At 49.6% G+C, this 16,741-nt stretch overlaps 1 protein-coding gene across 1 annotated transcript in view; it reads left to right on the top strand.

The window, feature by feature from the left end:
• The window catches only part of LOC144674282 (PHD finger protein 23-like), a 37,747-nt gene extending 21,470 nt beyond the window's left edge, over nt 1-16,277 (top strand). Inside the window, exons 6-10 of the transcript XR_013574500.1 lie at nt 11,461-11,566; nt 12,799-12,891; nt 13,770-13,972; nt 14,824-14,887; nt 16,155-16,277. The gene's annotated coding sequence lies outside the window, so the exon portion shown is untranslated. The remainder of the gene's footprint in view (nt 1-11,460; nt 11,567-12,798; nt 12,892-13,769; nt 13,973-14,823; nt 14,888-16,154) is intronic.
• Nucleotides 16,278-16,741: the final 464 nt, after the last annotated feature.

The raw sequence follows: 16,741 nt of genomic DNA, 5'->3' as shown, positions 1-16,741 counted from the left end.
GGTAGTGTCGACTTAGAATGCACAGCTTAGAACCTGTTTCATGCTGAGTTTCTGTCCCACACAAGTCCCCCCTCTTCATCTCACCCTATCAACATATCCTTCTATTCCTTTCTCCCTCGTGTGTTTATCCAGCTTCCCCATCTAATGCAATTTGCCCCAACCACTCCCTATGGCAGCCAAGTTTCACATTCTCATCTTGCTCTGGGTAAAGGAGTTTCTCCTGAATTCCATTTTGGATTTATTTGCGATGATCTTATATTGATGGCCCCTTGTTCTGGTTTCCCTCACAAGGGAAAACAATTTCTCTACATCCACCCTATCAAGCCCTTTCATAATCTTACAGACCTCGATCAGGTCACCCCCTCCTCCTCCCCTTTCGTAGAATAAAGAGCCCCAGCTTGTCCAATATTTCCTGATGGCTGTAATGCTCAGGATAAGCGAGCTTCTCCTCGTTGAGTGGTTCTGTGGGTTTTTCATCCATCGGAATAGGTGTTGAGGGCATCTCTGTGTGGCACCTCTGACAATGTAGCACCCCCCCCCCGGTACTGCAGTGGAGTGTTGGCTCAGGTCGAGTTCCAGTCCTGCAGGGGAGAGTCCTGAGCTGGAGGGGTTGAGGGCAAACCACTGGGATGAGAAAATTATAACCGCACACCTTACCCTGTGTCTACATCCCATTTACACTGATCTGAAAAGAGTATTGCCTTCGACTTCTCTATATAAGCCTGCTGGTAATGCTGCACTACGACCTATAGAATCTATACAGCGTAGATGTTATATAATTCCTGCCACCCCCACCAAAAAACACGTGCCCCAAATCTGTGCACCACATCATGTATATACCCAGGATCTACTTCAACCTATTGTATATGTTCAAGCTACTATCCATTGCTGTCTTGCCACTCCCGGGTGTCCCTGCCTCCCTGCAGTATGCCCGGGTCAGCCTCTACCACCCCCCTCAGCATTTCCCTGTGCGTGCTCATCCTCGGACTCACTGCTGGACTCATCGTGTGCAGCCGCAGCCACTGCGCCGACGTCTTCGTCATCCACTGCGCCCTCCCCCATTCCAGCGCAAGATTGTGGAGAGCGTAGCGTGCAACCACTATCTCCGACACACGATCTGGGAGGCACTGGAGTGCGCCCCCCCATCCCCCGAGCGATCCAGGAATCGGGAACGCATCTTGAGAAGACCAGTGGTGTGTGTGTGTGTTTTGCCTCTCTCTCTGAAAGAATTTGCATTTATACATGTGCCTTCTAGATGTCCCTTAGGGCTTTGTAACCAATACATTATTTTGAGGTGCAGTCACTGTCACGCAGGCAAATGCAGGGCACAGCAGGATCCCACAAACAGCAGTGAGATCAGTTACTGAATCGTTTGTTTTTCCTGGCGTAGTTTGGGGGATAAATGTTGGCCTGGACTCTTGGCAACTCTTCAAATCGAGCCTCAGGATCTTTTATGTTCGCTTCCAGGCAGATGGGGGGGGGTCTGAGTTTTAAAATCTATTCCTCTCTGACAATGCAGCACCCTGTCAGTACCGCATCAAAACACTGACCTATCTATAAGACTTTCAGTTTAGAAATGGGCTCTTTGGTGCTTCGACTAGGGTTGTACTGCTTGCAGCAGAGAGGGTTGAAGGGGAGATTTAATAGAGGTGTTCGAAATCATGGGAAAAGGAGAAACGGTTTCCAGCGGCAGGAGGGTTGGTAACCAGAGGGACACAGATTGAAGGGAATTAGCTAGAGAACCAGAGGGGAGAGAGAGATGAGAATTTATTTTTTTTTTTTAAACACAGCGAGTTGTTGTGATCTGGAAGGCGTAGCCTGAAAGGGCGGCGGAAGCAGATTAAACAGGAACTTTCAAAAGGGAATTGGATAAATACTTGAAAGGAAAATAATTGGAGGGCGATGGGGCAAGTGCAGAGGAGAGTGGGACTAATGGGATAGCTCTTTCGCGGGACTAGTATAGGCACAATGGGCTGAATGTCCTCCTGTGCTGTATCATTCTGTTTCTTTTCCTCAAAAATACATTTTAAATCATTAAAGCACACCATGTAACAGTTTAATTTTGACATTACATAAAATGCAATGCAGTTCAATTTCTTAAATACACCATGTGCCAGTCTGAGGTGCCTCATTACCCTCACAATTGCAGGATATATTTAGAATATACATTTCATGTCAGACATTCTCTGGTGCATTGAGCTCAAGAGGTTTTACACAGGTTCCAGTCCCTGTGTGTGGCGGGAGAGTCTCAGGCTTTTCCCCACTGGGCCTCTGCAGCGGCTGCCCCAAGCTTTAGTGCGTCCCTCAGCACCTAGTCCTGGGAATTTGGAATGTGCCAGTCTGCAACATTCGGCTGTGGACAGCTCCTGAACACTGGAAGACAAGCAAGTTTCGGGCAGACCGAAGAGGGTGTTCCACGGAGCTGATGGACCTCCAGAGGCAGTTGAGTGTTTGTCTCGGTGTGTGTGTGTGTGTCCCTGGGAACAGCCCCTGGAGCACACAGAGTCCTGAGCCACAGAGCTGCTCGGGATGAGCCTCGACAAAAAAAAAACCACTGCCCCCTCTTGCCAGACCTGCTTTACAAAGGCCCAGTCTAGAAGGAGGAGGGTGACGGTCTCTTTTCCACCCCCCACCACCACCACCACCGCAGCCGCTTCGAGGGCAGTGTGCAAGTGTGTGGAGACTCCGGGTGGAAAGAAAGGACCTGACGAGGAGTGCCCTCCTCCTCACCACCGGTCAATCCGTGTCTTGGCGCTCGTTTGAAAGCCCTGGCGATGAGGCGTTCTGCCAAAGGACTTTGACCGTCTGCTTGGGGAACCGTCCACCATCCCCTTTTCCCACAGGGCTTGGAGGATGTTACATTTTTGGAACAGTCTTCCTCGAAAGGCGGTGGAAGCAGAGCCTTTGAGTATTTCTAAGGCCGAGCGAGATAGATTCTTGACGAGCAAGGGAGTGAAAGGTTATCGGGGGGTGGGGTAGGCAGAAATGTGGGGTTGAAGTTACAATCAGAACAGCCACGATCTTATTGAATAGCGGAGCAAGCTCGAGGGGCCGAGTGGCCTAATCCTGCTCCTAATTCGTATGGAAGCCTGACGGTGGAGGTATTTTTCTGCGCACACTTTTTAAGAAGGCACAGGTGGTATAGCATGGTCCAACTGAGCGGAGCAGCCTGTGGCAAAGTGGCAGACATAACCTTCGTAAACACGGGGCACAGGTAGGACCTCCGCACATAGCGACGCTGGCTGTAAGGTTCTGTGTTACGACCGCGGCAGAGTCCTACACCGCGAGGCACATTCATCCTTTGGCCGTGATGGGCCGGGGCCAGGGTTACCTCATCCTCTCTTTCAACGAGACAAGCAGGCTGACCTGCCCTGGGTTAAGGATCGCTCTTGTTTTAATTTAACTTGGCAGCCGTCGCCAGCGATTAAAAATAGGACCAGGGCACCCAGAACTCAGAATGAACCACATCTGGGTGTTGTACCGCAAGACACGATGGCCGTCCATGATGAGAGGCGGGAGACGCTTTCCTGCGTTCTCACTGCACTCTCTCCTTATCTGCAGCTTTTAATCGCTGACCTTGCCCAGTGAAATGAGACCCAATTAGGCGAAAATTGAGGTGGACCCTTGGGACGGACCCTCAGATTGTTGGGAGAGCGGAGCCGAGACGATTGACAAACTGTCAACAGCGGCTATATTTATCCTGCTTCGTGCTGGCGCCCGCCTAAACCACAGCGAGCGGCAACACACACAGGTCCCTGCGAGCATTGCAAACGTGTTGCTCTGAAGGTCTGCACCCAGGCTTGTTTAGAAAGCCTCTCTTCCTGCAATTAAGCCTAGGCACAGGAGGCATTTTGGCAGGGAGTCTTTCTCAAATCACTCAGGACACTGGCAGCAAACAGGAATCCGAGAGAAGAACAAAAGAGAAGAAAGGGAGGCATAGACTTGGGGTGTCTGCAAATTAGCACCGCCCGAGATACATATCGAGATGTCCATTTGGGAGGGAGTCGTTTAAACTGCTCGGAACAATCAGAGATGAGGCAGATCTGGCAGAGAGTCTTACCTCCCAGGGAGAGAGCTCTGCCTATGTATGGCCCAGCAGTCAGGATCTCCCCTTTATTCTCCAGCAGATGGTTATTTCTGGCTGGGGAATGGGTTCTTTGGGCAGCACAGGTTTCCGGCACCTTCACCCAAGTGGCCGTTCATGTTGCCAATGAGCATTTTGCCGGGGGGAGAAAAAGGAAGGAATTTGCATTTCCATAGCACATTCAGGAACGTTCCGAAGCCAATGAAGTACTTTTCTGTACTGAGGTGTGGGGAACACAGCATCCGATTTGTGCACAGCAAGCTCCCACAAACAGCTACGTGATCATGACATCATTCGTGATCTTGGTCGAGGGATCAATACTGGCCCTAGGACACGGGGGAATATTCCGCCTGCTCCTCTCCGAAATAGCCACCAGGGAATCTTTTACATTCACCTGACAGGGCAGACGCAGCCTCGTGTTCAGTGTCTCATTTGAGAGATGACACCTCCAACAATGCAGCACTCCCACAGTATTGCACCTCCAACAATGCAACACTCCCACAGTATTGCACCTCCAACAATGCAGCACTCCCACAGTATTGCACCTCCAACAATGCAGCACTCCCACAGTATTGCACCTCCAACAATGCAGCACTCCCACAGTATTGCACCTCTAACAATGCAGCACTTCCTCAGTATTGCACCTCCAACAATGCAGCACTCCCACAGTATTGCACCTCTTACAACGCAGCACTTCTTCAGTACTGTGACTCCAACAATGCAGCACTCCCACAGTATCGCGCCTCCAACAATGCAGCACTCCCACAGTATTGCAGCTCCAACAATGCAGCGCTCCCTCAGTATCGCACCTCCAACAATGCAGCACTCCCTCAGTATTGCACCTCTTACAATGCAGCACTTCCTCAGTATTGCACCTCTAACAATGCAGCACTTCCTCAGTACTGTGACTCCAACAATGCAGCACTCCCTCAGTATTGCGCCTCTAACAATGCAGCACTTCCTCAGTACTGTGACTCCAACAATGCAGCACTCCCTCAGTATTGCACCTCCAACAATGCAGCACTCCCACAGTATTGCAGCTCCAACAATGCAGCGCTCCCTCAGTATTGCACCTCCAACAATGCAGCACTCCCTCAGTATTGCACCTCCAACAATGCAGCACTTCCTCAGTACTGTGACCTCCAACAATGCAGCATTCCTTCAGTATTGCACCTCTAACAATGCAGCACTCCTACAGTATTGCACCTCTTACAATGCAGCACTTCCTCAGTATTGCACCTCTAACAATGCAGCACTTCCTCAGTACTGTGACTCCAACAGTGCAGCACTCCCTCAGTATTGCGCCTCTAACAATGCAGCACTTCCTCAGTACTGTGACTCCAACAATGCAGCACTCCCTCAGTATTGCACCTCTAACAATGCAGCACTCCCACAGTATTGCACCTCCAACAATGCAGCACTCCCACAGTATTGCACCTCCAACAATGCAGCGCTCCCTCAGTATTGCACCTCCAACAATGCAGCACCCCCTCAGTATTGCACCTCCAACAATGCAGCACTCCCTCAGTATTGCACCTCCAACAATGCAGCACTCCTACAGTATTGCGCCTCTTACAATGCAGCACTTCCTCAGTACTGTGACCTGCAACAATGCAGCACTCCCTCAGTACTGTGACCTCCAACAATGCAGCACTCCCTCAGTACTGTGACCTCCAACAATGCAGCACTCCCTCAGTACTGTGACCTCCAACAATGCAGCACTCCCTCAGTACTGTGACCTCCAACAATGTGGCACTCCCTCAGTATTGCACCTCTAACAATACAGCACTCCCTCAGTACTGTGACCTCCAACAATGCAGTACTCCCTCAGTATTGCACCTCTAACAATGCAGCACTCCCTCAGTACTGTGACCTCCAACAATGCAGCACTCCCTCAGTATTGCACCTCTAACAATGCAGCACTCCCTCAGTACTGTGACCTCCAACAATGCAGCACTCCCACAGTTTTGCACCTCTAACAATGCAGCACACCCTCAGTACTGTGACCTCCAACAATGCAGCACTCCCTCAGTATTGTACCTCTAACAATGCAGCACACCCTCAGTACTGTGACCTCCAACAATGCAGCACTCCCTCAGTATTGTACCTCTATCAATGCAGCACTCCCTCAGTACTGTGACCTCCAACAATGCAGCACTCCCTCAGTATTGCACCTCTATCAATGCAGCACTCTCTCAGTACTGTGACCTCCAATAATGCAGCACTCCCTCAGTATTGCACCTCTATCAATGCAGCACTCCCTCAGTACTGTGACCTCCAACAATGCAGCACTCCCACAGTATTGCACCTCCAACAATGCAGCACTCCTACAGTATTGCACCTCCAACAATGCAGCACTCCCACAGTATTGCAGCTCCAACAATGCAGCGCTCCCTCAGTATTGCACCTCCAACAATGCAGCACTCCCTCAGTATTGCACCTCCAACAATGCAGCACTCCCTCAGTATTGCACCTCCAACAATGCAGCACTCCTACAGTATTGCACCTCTTACAATGCAGCACTTCCTCAGTATTGTGACCTCCAACAATGCAGCACTCCTACAGTATTGCACCTCTTACAATGCAGCACTTCCTCAGTACTGTGACCTCCAACAATGCAGCACTCCCTCAGTACTGTGAACTCCAACAATGCAGCACTCCCTCAGTATTGCACCTCTAACAATGCAGCACTCCCTCAGTACTGTGACCTCCAACAATGCAGCACTCCCTCAGTATTGCACGTCTAACAATGCAGCACTCCCTCAGTACTGTGAACTCCAACAATGCAGCACTCCTTCAGTATTGCACCTCTAACAATGCAGCACTCCCTCAGTATTGCACCTCTAATAATGCAGCACTCCCTCAGTATTGCACCTCCAACAATGCAGCACTCCCTCAGTACTGTGACCTCTAACAATGCAGCACCCCCTCAGTATTGCACCTCTAACAATGCAGCGCTTGCTCAGTACTGTGACTTCCAACAATGCAGCACTCCCTCAGTACTGTGACCTCCAACAATGCAGCACTCCCTCAGTATTGCACCTCTAACAATGCAGCACTCCCTCAGTACTGCACCTGTAACAATGCAGCACTCCCTCAGTATTGCACCTGTAACAATGCAGCACTCCCTCAGTACTGCACTGGATGTGTTAACCTGTATTATGTGCTCAAGACCTGGGAGTGGGGCTCGAACCAAAGACCTTCTGTCTCGAAAGGTGTGAGTGGTACCCACTGAACTGCCGCTGACACCTACATTAAGTCTTTTGCAGGCCTGACTAATAATTTATATTCGATGGCTCCAAAGTTTCGATCGCCTCACAGGCTGGGTGATACTAGAAACCTTGGATAAGCCACAGGGATTGGTTGGTTTAATGGTCCTCACTTCGGCCATGATCTCACTGAATGGCAGAGCCAGCCTGAGGGGCTGAATGGCCTCATTCCTGTTCTGATGTTCCCAGTACCCACAGTAAGCTTGGAGAATGTGTGTCTCTTTACCCCAGTGAAGAATAGACCACGAGGAATAATTCTGTAGTGAATAGATCGGATTTACTCAATGAGTTGAGTTGATAGGTTGCCTGACACCGGGCAACGAGCCACAGAGACCCCGAACTAGGTGAGATGTCGGGAGTCAGTGCTGATGGTCTATATGGAACTGGGTAAATACAAACCGAGGCTGCAATCATGGTGTATAACAGTGTATAAGAAGTAGGTGGGAGGTTGGGTGAGGTGGCTCCTGATCCCAGCAAATAGAACATTTCCAGGGTAAAACCTGCCTCCGAGGGGCACTTTTCCACACAGTTACATCAGGGCTGCAGCACAGGCTGTTCTGCCCTACTGGTCTATACATATATAGGAAGTGATCTACCTGAGGGCATCTCGTTTCTCCACACCTCGCGGTCTTACACTTTCCCCTTCAGTTGCTCGTAGGAGCCTCCCATTTTTGAGTTGTTTAACATCATCATTCCCCTTCTCCCTCTTGGTCAACATCCCTCTAATCTTCCTTCAGTCATCTTCAGCAAGTTCCCGTACTTCAGAATATAGCCAATCCCCAACCTTGTCGGCTTTTCTCAAATGATATTCCCGAACGTTTTTAACCTGCTAACAAAGAATGCAAGTCCGGCAAGTCATTAGGAAGATAAATGGAAGGTTGGTGTTTATTGCGAGAGGAATGGAATATAAAAGTAGGGATGTTTTGCTATAGTTGTATAGGGCATTGGTGAGACCACATCTGGCGTACTGTGTGCAGTTTTGGTCTCCTTGTTTAAGAAAGGATATAATTGCGTTAGAAGCAGTTCAGAGAAGGTTCACTCGATTGATATCTGGGATGGGAGGTTATCCCATGAGGAAAGGTTGGACAGGCTGGGCCTGTACCCATTGGAGTTTAGAAGAATGAGAGAGGATCTTATTGAAATGTATAAGATCCTGAGGGGGCTTGACAGGGCGGATGCTGAGAGGATGTTTCCCCCTCGTGGGGGAGGCCAGAATTAGGGGGCATAGTTTAAAAATAAGAGTCCTCCCGTCTAAGACGGAGATGAGGGGAATTTTTTTTTCTCTGAGGGTCGTGACTCTGTGGAACTCTCTTCCCCAGAGGGTGATTCAGGCAGGGTCTTGGAATATCTTTGAGGCAAAGGTAGATAGATTCTTGACTAACAAGGGAGTCAAATGCATTGGGAGTAGGCAGGATAGTGGCGCTGAGGCCTCGATTGGATCAGCCATGGTCTTATTGAACAGCAGAGCGGGCTCGAGGGGCTGAATGGCCTACTCCTGCTCCCATTGCTTATGCTCACATCCCCACCATCTCAGGAACTTCTTGTGTCCTCTCCAACTGACCCGCTCTATCCTCCTCCAGAACCACATTTACAAGGTTCTTATCGTAACCTTTGGGCGTTCGCTTTTCTCAAGGTCCATGTTGAACAAGACACATCAAATCACAACCTTGATCATTTATTTTCTTAAAATATCTACTCGTTCCTAGTGCTGAGGAATTCTTTACGTTTGGAGAATACATTCTTTGCCATTGCTATTCCAGCTCTGATTTCAGGGGTGATGGTGGCTTTGTGGAAATGTCACTGGGCTACTAGTCCAAAGGTCCAGCCTAACGTTCTGGGGACAAGGGTTCGAATCCCGCCTTGGCAGCTGGTCTAGTTTAAATGATCAATTAATAATCTGGAATTGAAAAGCCAGCCAGCCTTCAGTAATAGTGACCATGAAACCACTGTCGATTGTTGTAAAAACCCATCTGGTTCACGAATATCCCTTTAGGGAAGGAAATCTGCCGTCCTTACCCGGTCTGGCCTACATGTGACTCCAGACCCACACGGCAATGTGGTTATCTCTTAACTGCCCCTCTGAAACGGCCTAGCAAGCCACTCAGTTCAAGGGCAATTAGGGATGGGCAACAAATGCTGGCCTTGCCAGCGACACCCACATCCCATGAAAGAATACATTTTTAAAAATGAATTCTTTACGGTAGAAACCATCTCCTGACACGATTCTTCCCAGGTATTTATATGGTGGGAAAGGTTAAATTGGTCAAGAGCTGGAACCAGCATTATAATCTTTTATGCATTATATTCTTTCACGGGTTTAGGGTTTGGTTCACTAACCTTCCTTCGGGAAGGGAACCTGTGATTGCCGTATTACCCGGTCTGGCCTACATGTGCCTCCTGACCCACACCAATGTGGCTGACTCTTAACTGCCCTCTGAAATGGTCCGGGCAAGCTCCAAACTGCAGGACTGCAGTGGTTCAAGGGGGCGGCTCACCACCTCCTTCTCAGGGGCAATTAGGGATGGGCAACAAATGCTGGCCTTGAAAGAATCGATAAGGAATCTGGAATGTTCTGCCTGAGAGTGTGGGGGTGGGGGGGCGCAGATTCACCCATGGCTTTCAAAAGCGAATTGGATCATTATCTGAAGAGGAAGAATTTGCAGGGTGACGTGAAAAAGGTGGGGAGGCGATTGGCAGTTGCAGAGAGGCAGCATGGGCACGATGGGCAGAATGGCCTCCTTCTTTGCTGAAACCACTCTTATGACCCGCTGAACACTTTCGGTTTATATTTCAGATCGTCTCAGTGTCAGCGGTGGCACCCTGTGGATACCTGAGCCAGACAGTTGTGGGTCCAAGTCCCTCCTTCCCCACTCCAGAGGTTCGAACACGAGAATCGAGGCTGACACTCCCAGTGCGGTGCTGAGGGAATGCTGCACTGTCAGAGGAGATGTCTTTTGGGTTGAGATGTTAACTCTCTGCCCTCCCAGGTGAACGAGTTCAACAGAGGACAGGGGAGGTGTCCCGGGGCCAATACTCATCCCTCAATCAACATCAAATAGACGGCGGATTTAGTCTTTGTCACATTGCTATTTCTGGGAGCTTGCTGTGCACAAATTGGCTTCGTTACCACTGTGACTACCGATTTCAAAAAGTGCCTCGTTGACTGTAAGGGGCTTTGGGACTGGTCGAGGTTGTGAAAGGTGTCACATGAATGCGAATCTTCCTAGTTTCTGGCATCTGTCGAATTTTTAGTTTTGTTTTAACACCTGAGGTGGGTGGGGGCTGGGAGCAGAAACATTTCTTCCAAACTGACCCTCGTGTGTTTGCGTTTAATCTCAGTTCGCTCGTTCGGCTCTCTCGCACTAATCCAACTTCGAACCTGAGTCTTTAACCATTAACACCAGCTTAACAAAAATGTATATCTTTTCTTTAAAAAAGAAAAGGACGTTCGGCTTCCGAAGCTGGACCTGCCTGCGCTCTGGTTTTAAACAACTTAAAGAAATGGGCTTAAAGTTAAAATGAAAGAGAGTTGAAGTTAAAGGGACGGGTTTAATCGTGGCAGAAAGAAATATGTTTCCGTTACAAATACACTGGGCGCAGAGTTTGTTCTCAAATCTTCATACGAAATTAGGTGCAAGATTTTGGGAGGTTTATTTCAGATGATTTCAGACGCCCGTCCTTTTTAACAAATCGTTTTTGAGTTGCAATATTTTTCCTTTCTCTTTTCTCTCCTCGTGACTGGTGAATCTGTGGGAAACGGGGAAGGTGGCTCACGTTGGGATCGATCGATAATCGGACCATTTAAAAAGCAAAAAATGGAGAAATCGAGTTCAAACTGACCATTGACCCAGACGAGGCCTGAACCGTACAGGGGTTCCCGTCTCTCTCTCTCGTCTGTCTGTACTGGACAGTCTGGCAGTTTTGGGAGGGAATACTTGTTTAATTTAGTTTTGTGTTTTGGTTGATTTTGCACTTAGATTAAACAGAAAAGGAATAACAAAAATTAAAATTAAAAGCAGGGAAAAAAAAATCTCCAACTTGAACCCAGGTCAAACCCATCCCCATGTGACTTAATGGAAAAGGAATTTTTTTTTTAAAACCTCCCAGGTCACTCTGTATAAAAGCCCCGGTACAGGGTGGGAGTGAGCAACAGAGCCTCTGGAACTGAAGATTGTGACCTTGGATCAGAGAAAGATTCACGGGGAGACTGAAGGTGAGATTACTTCTAAATTTTCACTCTTTCGAGAAGTTAGGTGGGATTATTTGAACTTTATATTAACCTGATTTATTCTTGTGTCACAGAAATACATATATATGTATGTATATATATGTCTATATTCTTATCCACTTTTTCTTAACCTCCATCACTTTAAAGACTAGGAGGCTCCTGGACCCATATCCCCACCAGACCCAGAAAGGGTTTAATATCAGGATTTAATAACTTAAGGGGAGATTTAATGGAAGTTTTCAAAATCACGAGGGGGCTCTGATGGAGTTCATCAGGAGAAACTGTTCCCACTGGCTGGAGGGACACAGATTTAAAATAAAAGAACCAGAGAGGCAGGGAGGATGAGGAATTTGTTGTTTTTTTTTAAACATACAGCGAGTTGCTGTGATCTGGAAACTGCAGATTCAATAGGAACTTTCGAAAGGAGAATCGGACAAATAGCCGAAAAGGAAAAACGTTTACGGCGCTACAGGGATAGAATGAGGGGGAGTGGAATTAATCGAATAGCTCTTACAAAGAGCCAGCACAGATACGATGGGCTGAACGACCTCCTGTGCGGTAGGTTTTTATGTTCCACTCCCATGCTGTGCCCCTTCCTCCCCTACAGGGAGGTGTCAGCTGTGGCTCAGTTCATAGCACCCTCGCCTTTGAATCAGAGGGTTGTGGGTTCATGTCCCACTCCCGGAAACCAAGAACTGTGATTGTACTCGAAAGAAGTTGCAATCTGTGACTGTTGGTAACTCGAAAGAGTTTCCTCCCCTACAGGCACCGGCACTCGGGAATGCTCGGTTCCCACCTGCTGCTGCTGGAACCAGGTGGCCCATTCCCGTCGGGTAAGTCCGGACTGTTTGACTGCAGTGGGCATCGTAGGCAAGCCCTCATCCTGACTTCAGTCAAAGTTGGTGCACAGCACAAGGCTCAATGGATTGTTGTCAGGGAAGGATCTGCTAATGACCTTGTGGTCCTCTCTCTGCCCCCGGAGCTGTGGAGGAAGCTCTCCCAGCCAGGCTAGAGTCTGGGGATCTTCGTGGTTTGCAGGGCTCAGTATCACATGAGTGGGATCCTTAGCAACCAACTATAAGGCGAGATTTCCATTGTTAGCGTTAACAAAATATAAATCACACTGGATTCTGGTTATACTACGGACTTGGTAAGCGTGTTGTCAGCAGCTCTCCTAGCTGGTCAGGGGCAGTCACTAACACATCTTTCTTGTGCAGATGTTGCAGCGCCAGTCAATGGCTCGGAACCTGCTGCTGCTGCTGCTTTTCCAGCCAAGTTTCGGACTCGTGCTGAACAGAGGCAAGAGACAGGTGAGATTGTGAGAGTGAGACAGCGGGAGATGCAGAGGGAAGGAAAGAAAGGTGGAGAGAAATAGAGATGGGAGTGAGAGACGGAGAGAGTGAGACAGGAGGTGGACGGAGAGAGATGGAGGTAGATGGAGAGCGATGGAGATAGACGAAGACAGAATGAGACAAGAATCGGACAGCAAGAGAGTGAAACAAGAGATGGATAGAGAGAGTGACAAGGGACAGAGAGAGAGAGACAGAGACAAAGAGAGAGTGACAAGAGACAGAGAGAGAGAGTGAGAGAGAGAGACAAACAGAGAGAGTGACAAGAGAAGGACAGAGAGTGAAACAAGAGACAGATAGAGTGAGTGACAAGAGACGGACAGAGAGAGAGAGTGAGACAGAGACGGACAGAGAGAGAGTGAAACAAGAGATGGATAGAGAGAGAGAGTGAGACAGAGACGGACAGAGAGAGAGTGAAACAAGAGATGGACAGAGAGAGAGAGTGAGACAGAGACGGACAGAGAGAGAGTGAAACAAGAGACGGACAGAGAGAGAGAGTGAGACAGAGACGGACAGAGAGAGAGTGAAACAAGAGACGACAGAGAGAGCGAGTGAGACAGAGACGGACAGAGAGAGAGTGAAACAAGAGACGAACAGAGAGAGAGAGTGAGACAGAGACGGACAGAGAGAGAGTGAAACAAGAGACAGACAGAGAGAGAGAGTGAGACAGAGACGGACAGAGAGAGAGTGAAACAAGAGACAACAGAGAGAGCGAGACAGATGGATGGAGAGAAAGAGTGAGACGGAGAGGGAGAGACAGATATAAATGCAAATCCTTCCCTCTTTTTCTCTTTCTTTCACACTGAAATGAAAAGTAATTCTGTAAATTCTCTGCCCAGGCCAACATTCCTCCCGATTCTGATTATACTGGACTGAGTCTGCGATCTGCAGACGACGGTGATTACCAGGAATTGACGGGTTACTCTGAGGCAGTGGGTGAGCAGCGAGGAGCAAGGGGAGCCCTGATCCCCAACTTTGGAAAACCCCTGGACCGGATCTTTTCCGAGAAGCGGACAATCCATCGTGCTCGCCAGGCACCTCGGTGAGTCACCTGTCTCTAAACCCTTCACTCACCTCCTCTCCGGAGGTCACTGGCCAGGCTTGAAGTGCTGCAGCTAAAGGGGCCGCTCGTGAATGCTTTGTCTTTAACATAATATCACACAGAAACAGGCCATTCGGCCCATCTGCTCCGTGCTGGTGTTTCTGCTCCAGACGAGCCTCCTCCCACCCTCCTCTCCATCTCACCCCATCAGCATATCCTTCTGTTCCTTTCTCCCTCATGTGTTTATCCAGCTTCCCCTTAAATGTCTCTACACCATTCACCTCAGCTGCTCCCTGAGGGAGCGAGTTCCACACCCTCCCCACTCTCTGGGTGAAGAAGTTTCTCCTGAATTCCCCATTGGATTTATTAGTGACTGTCTTATACTGATAGCCCCCGAGTTCTGGTCTCCTCCCCCCCAACAAGTGGAAACATCTTCTCTACGTCGACCCGATCGAAACCCCTTTTATCATTTTAAAGTCCTCGATCGGGTCACCACCCCTCGGCCCCCCCTCTCTCTCTCTCTCTCTCTCTCTTTTTCAGTGAGAAGAGCTCCAGCCTGGTCGGTCTTTCTTGATAATTACGATCACTGTCTGTCCCAGGCTGTGGACGACACAGGCAAAGCTGAGTCGGATGCTGTGTAATGAGGCTTTTCAGCAGCAGCATTAGGAGCAGGGGGTGATGTTCCAGAGATGGAGGGAGGCAGTTTTGGTGAAGGAGGTGGTCGGAAACTTGACTCAGGGGTAAAAAGCTAAGAACGGAGGTGCCTTTGGCAGCTGGACGTGTAGCCTAGCCTGAGTCTGATGGTGTCCGAGGCTGGTGTTTTGTTGACCTGTTATGTTTTCCCGCAGGAGACGAATATCAACGCCCCTGGATCAAATCGGAGGCTCCCACTTAGCCCACAGGAGAGTCTGGTTGGTGAGTAGCCTATCCCATTCACTCCTCCCTTTTTAATCCCTTCCCAATTACTCTAAAGCTAATCTGCTTTCGTGATGTTGGGTTGAGGGTTCAATATTGGGCCCAGGACACTAGGGAGACCCTCCCTCCCCACCACCCCTCACACCCTTCCCCCCACCACCACCCCTCACACCCTTCCCCCCACCACCCCTCACACCCTTCCCCCCCTCAACCACCCCTCACACCCTTCCCCCCACCACCCCTCGCACCCTTCCCCACCACCACCCCTCGCACCCTTCCCCACCACCACCCCTCGCACCCTTCCCCACCACCACCCCTCACACCCTCCCCCCCGCCCACCACCCCTCACACCCTTCCCCCCACCACCCCTCGCACCCTTCCCCACCACCACCCCTCGCACCCTTCCCCCCCCACCACCCCTCACACCCTTCCCCCCACACCCCTCGCACCCTTCCCCCCCTCAACCACCCCTCACACCCTTCCCCCCACCACCCCTCGCACCCTTCCCCCCACCACCCCTCGCACCCTTCCCCCCACCACCCACCCCCCCCCAACTTCCAACATTGGGTGGGGGCAGGATCGGGCTCGGCTGTGATGCCTACCACAGTTCACCAACAGTCATAGTTCAGACTCACTGATGAAGAATGACCGCTTGGTGATGTACTGGAGATCAGTCACAACCAGTAGAACCCATTGGAATACAGAAAGAGGAGGAGGCCATTCAGCCCCTCGATCCTGTCCTGTCTTTCAGTTAGATCATGGCTGATCTGTATCTTGATTCCATCCTCCTGCCTTGGGTTCCGTAACCGTGAATTCCCTTACCCAATAAAAATCGATCAATCTCGGTCTTCCAGTTTCCAGTTGACCCTCAGCTTTTTTTTGGGGGGTGGGGGTTGGGGGGGGGGGGAAGAGTTCCAGATTCCCGCTCCCCTCTGTGTGTGAGGAAGTGCTTCCTGACATCACCCCTGAACGGCCTGGCTCCAATTGGAAGGCTCTGCACCCCCTTGTGTCCCCCTCCTCCCCCAACCAGAGGAAACAGTTTCTCTCTATCGACCCGATCGAACCCTTTAATCATCTTAAACCCCTCGATTCGATCAGCCCTCACCCCTTAACCTCCTCCGCTGGAGGGAATACGATCCTAGCCTCGTAACTCTTAGTTTGACAGCTCATGCCAGTCTTAGACCGGGAGGGACTGAGAAACAATCGTGCAACAGTCTCTTTTATTGCCGGAGAACCCTCACTAACTCTTAACCTCTCTTCTAATCAGGAACACCCAGACGCAGAGTGGGATTTTTATGACAATGAACCTTCAGATCCCAGGACTGAAGTTGATCAGCAATAGAAACCAATCAATGATCCATATCCAGCAGGGGGTGGTACCCTGTGTTTGTAAAAACTCTCCTAGGCATTATGGATGCTTTATAATAACAATAATTATTATTATTTTTTTGCTTATGCAGTTATTTTATGCAAGTTGAATGCTGTGATTGTGTTGGATTGTGGTGGGCTGGTGGGAGGGGGGGCGCTGGGGGTGAATTCTAGTCTCTCGGAGACAGAACCCGATTACCGATCCATCTGTAACCTCGTTCTGTAACTTTGAGTCTGTTGTCCACGCAGATCTCTCCTTGTCCTGCACACGTGAAACTTTGCTTTTTGTCATCCTGTGTATTTATAGGGCGCGTAATGAGAGGGGGGGGGGAAAAAAAAAAAAACCACTTGCATTTTTATAGCGCCTGTCATGACCTCCGCCTCAGGCTGCTTCAAAGCTAATGAAGTACTTTTCTGAAGTGTAATCACTGTTGTGATTTAGGTACCATGGCAGCCAATTTGTGCACAGAAAGCTCCCAATGTGAA

Source organism: Cetorhinus maximus, unplaced genomic scaffold (assembly GCF_964194155.1).
Source record: "Cetorhinus maximus unplaced genomic scaffold, sCetMax3.hap1.1 HAP1_SCAFFOLD_605, whole genome shotgun sequence".
Taxonomy (NCBI): Eukaryota; Metazoa; Chordata; class Chondrichthyes; order Lamniformes; family Cetorhinidae; genus Cetorhinus; species Cetorhinus maximus.
This window is presented reverse-complemented; position numbering and strand designations above follow the sequence as displayed.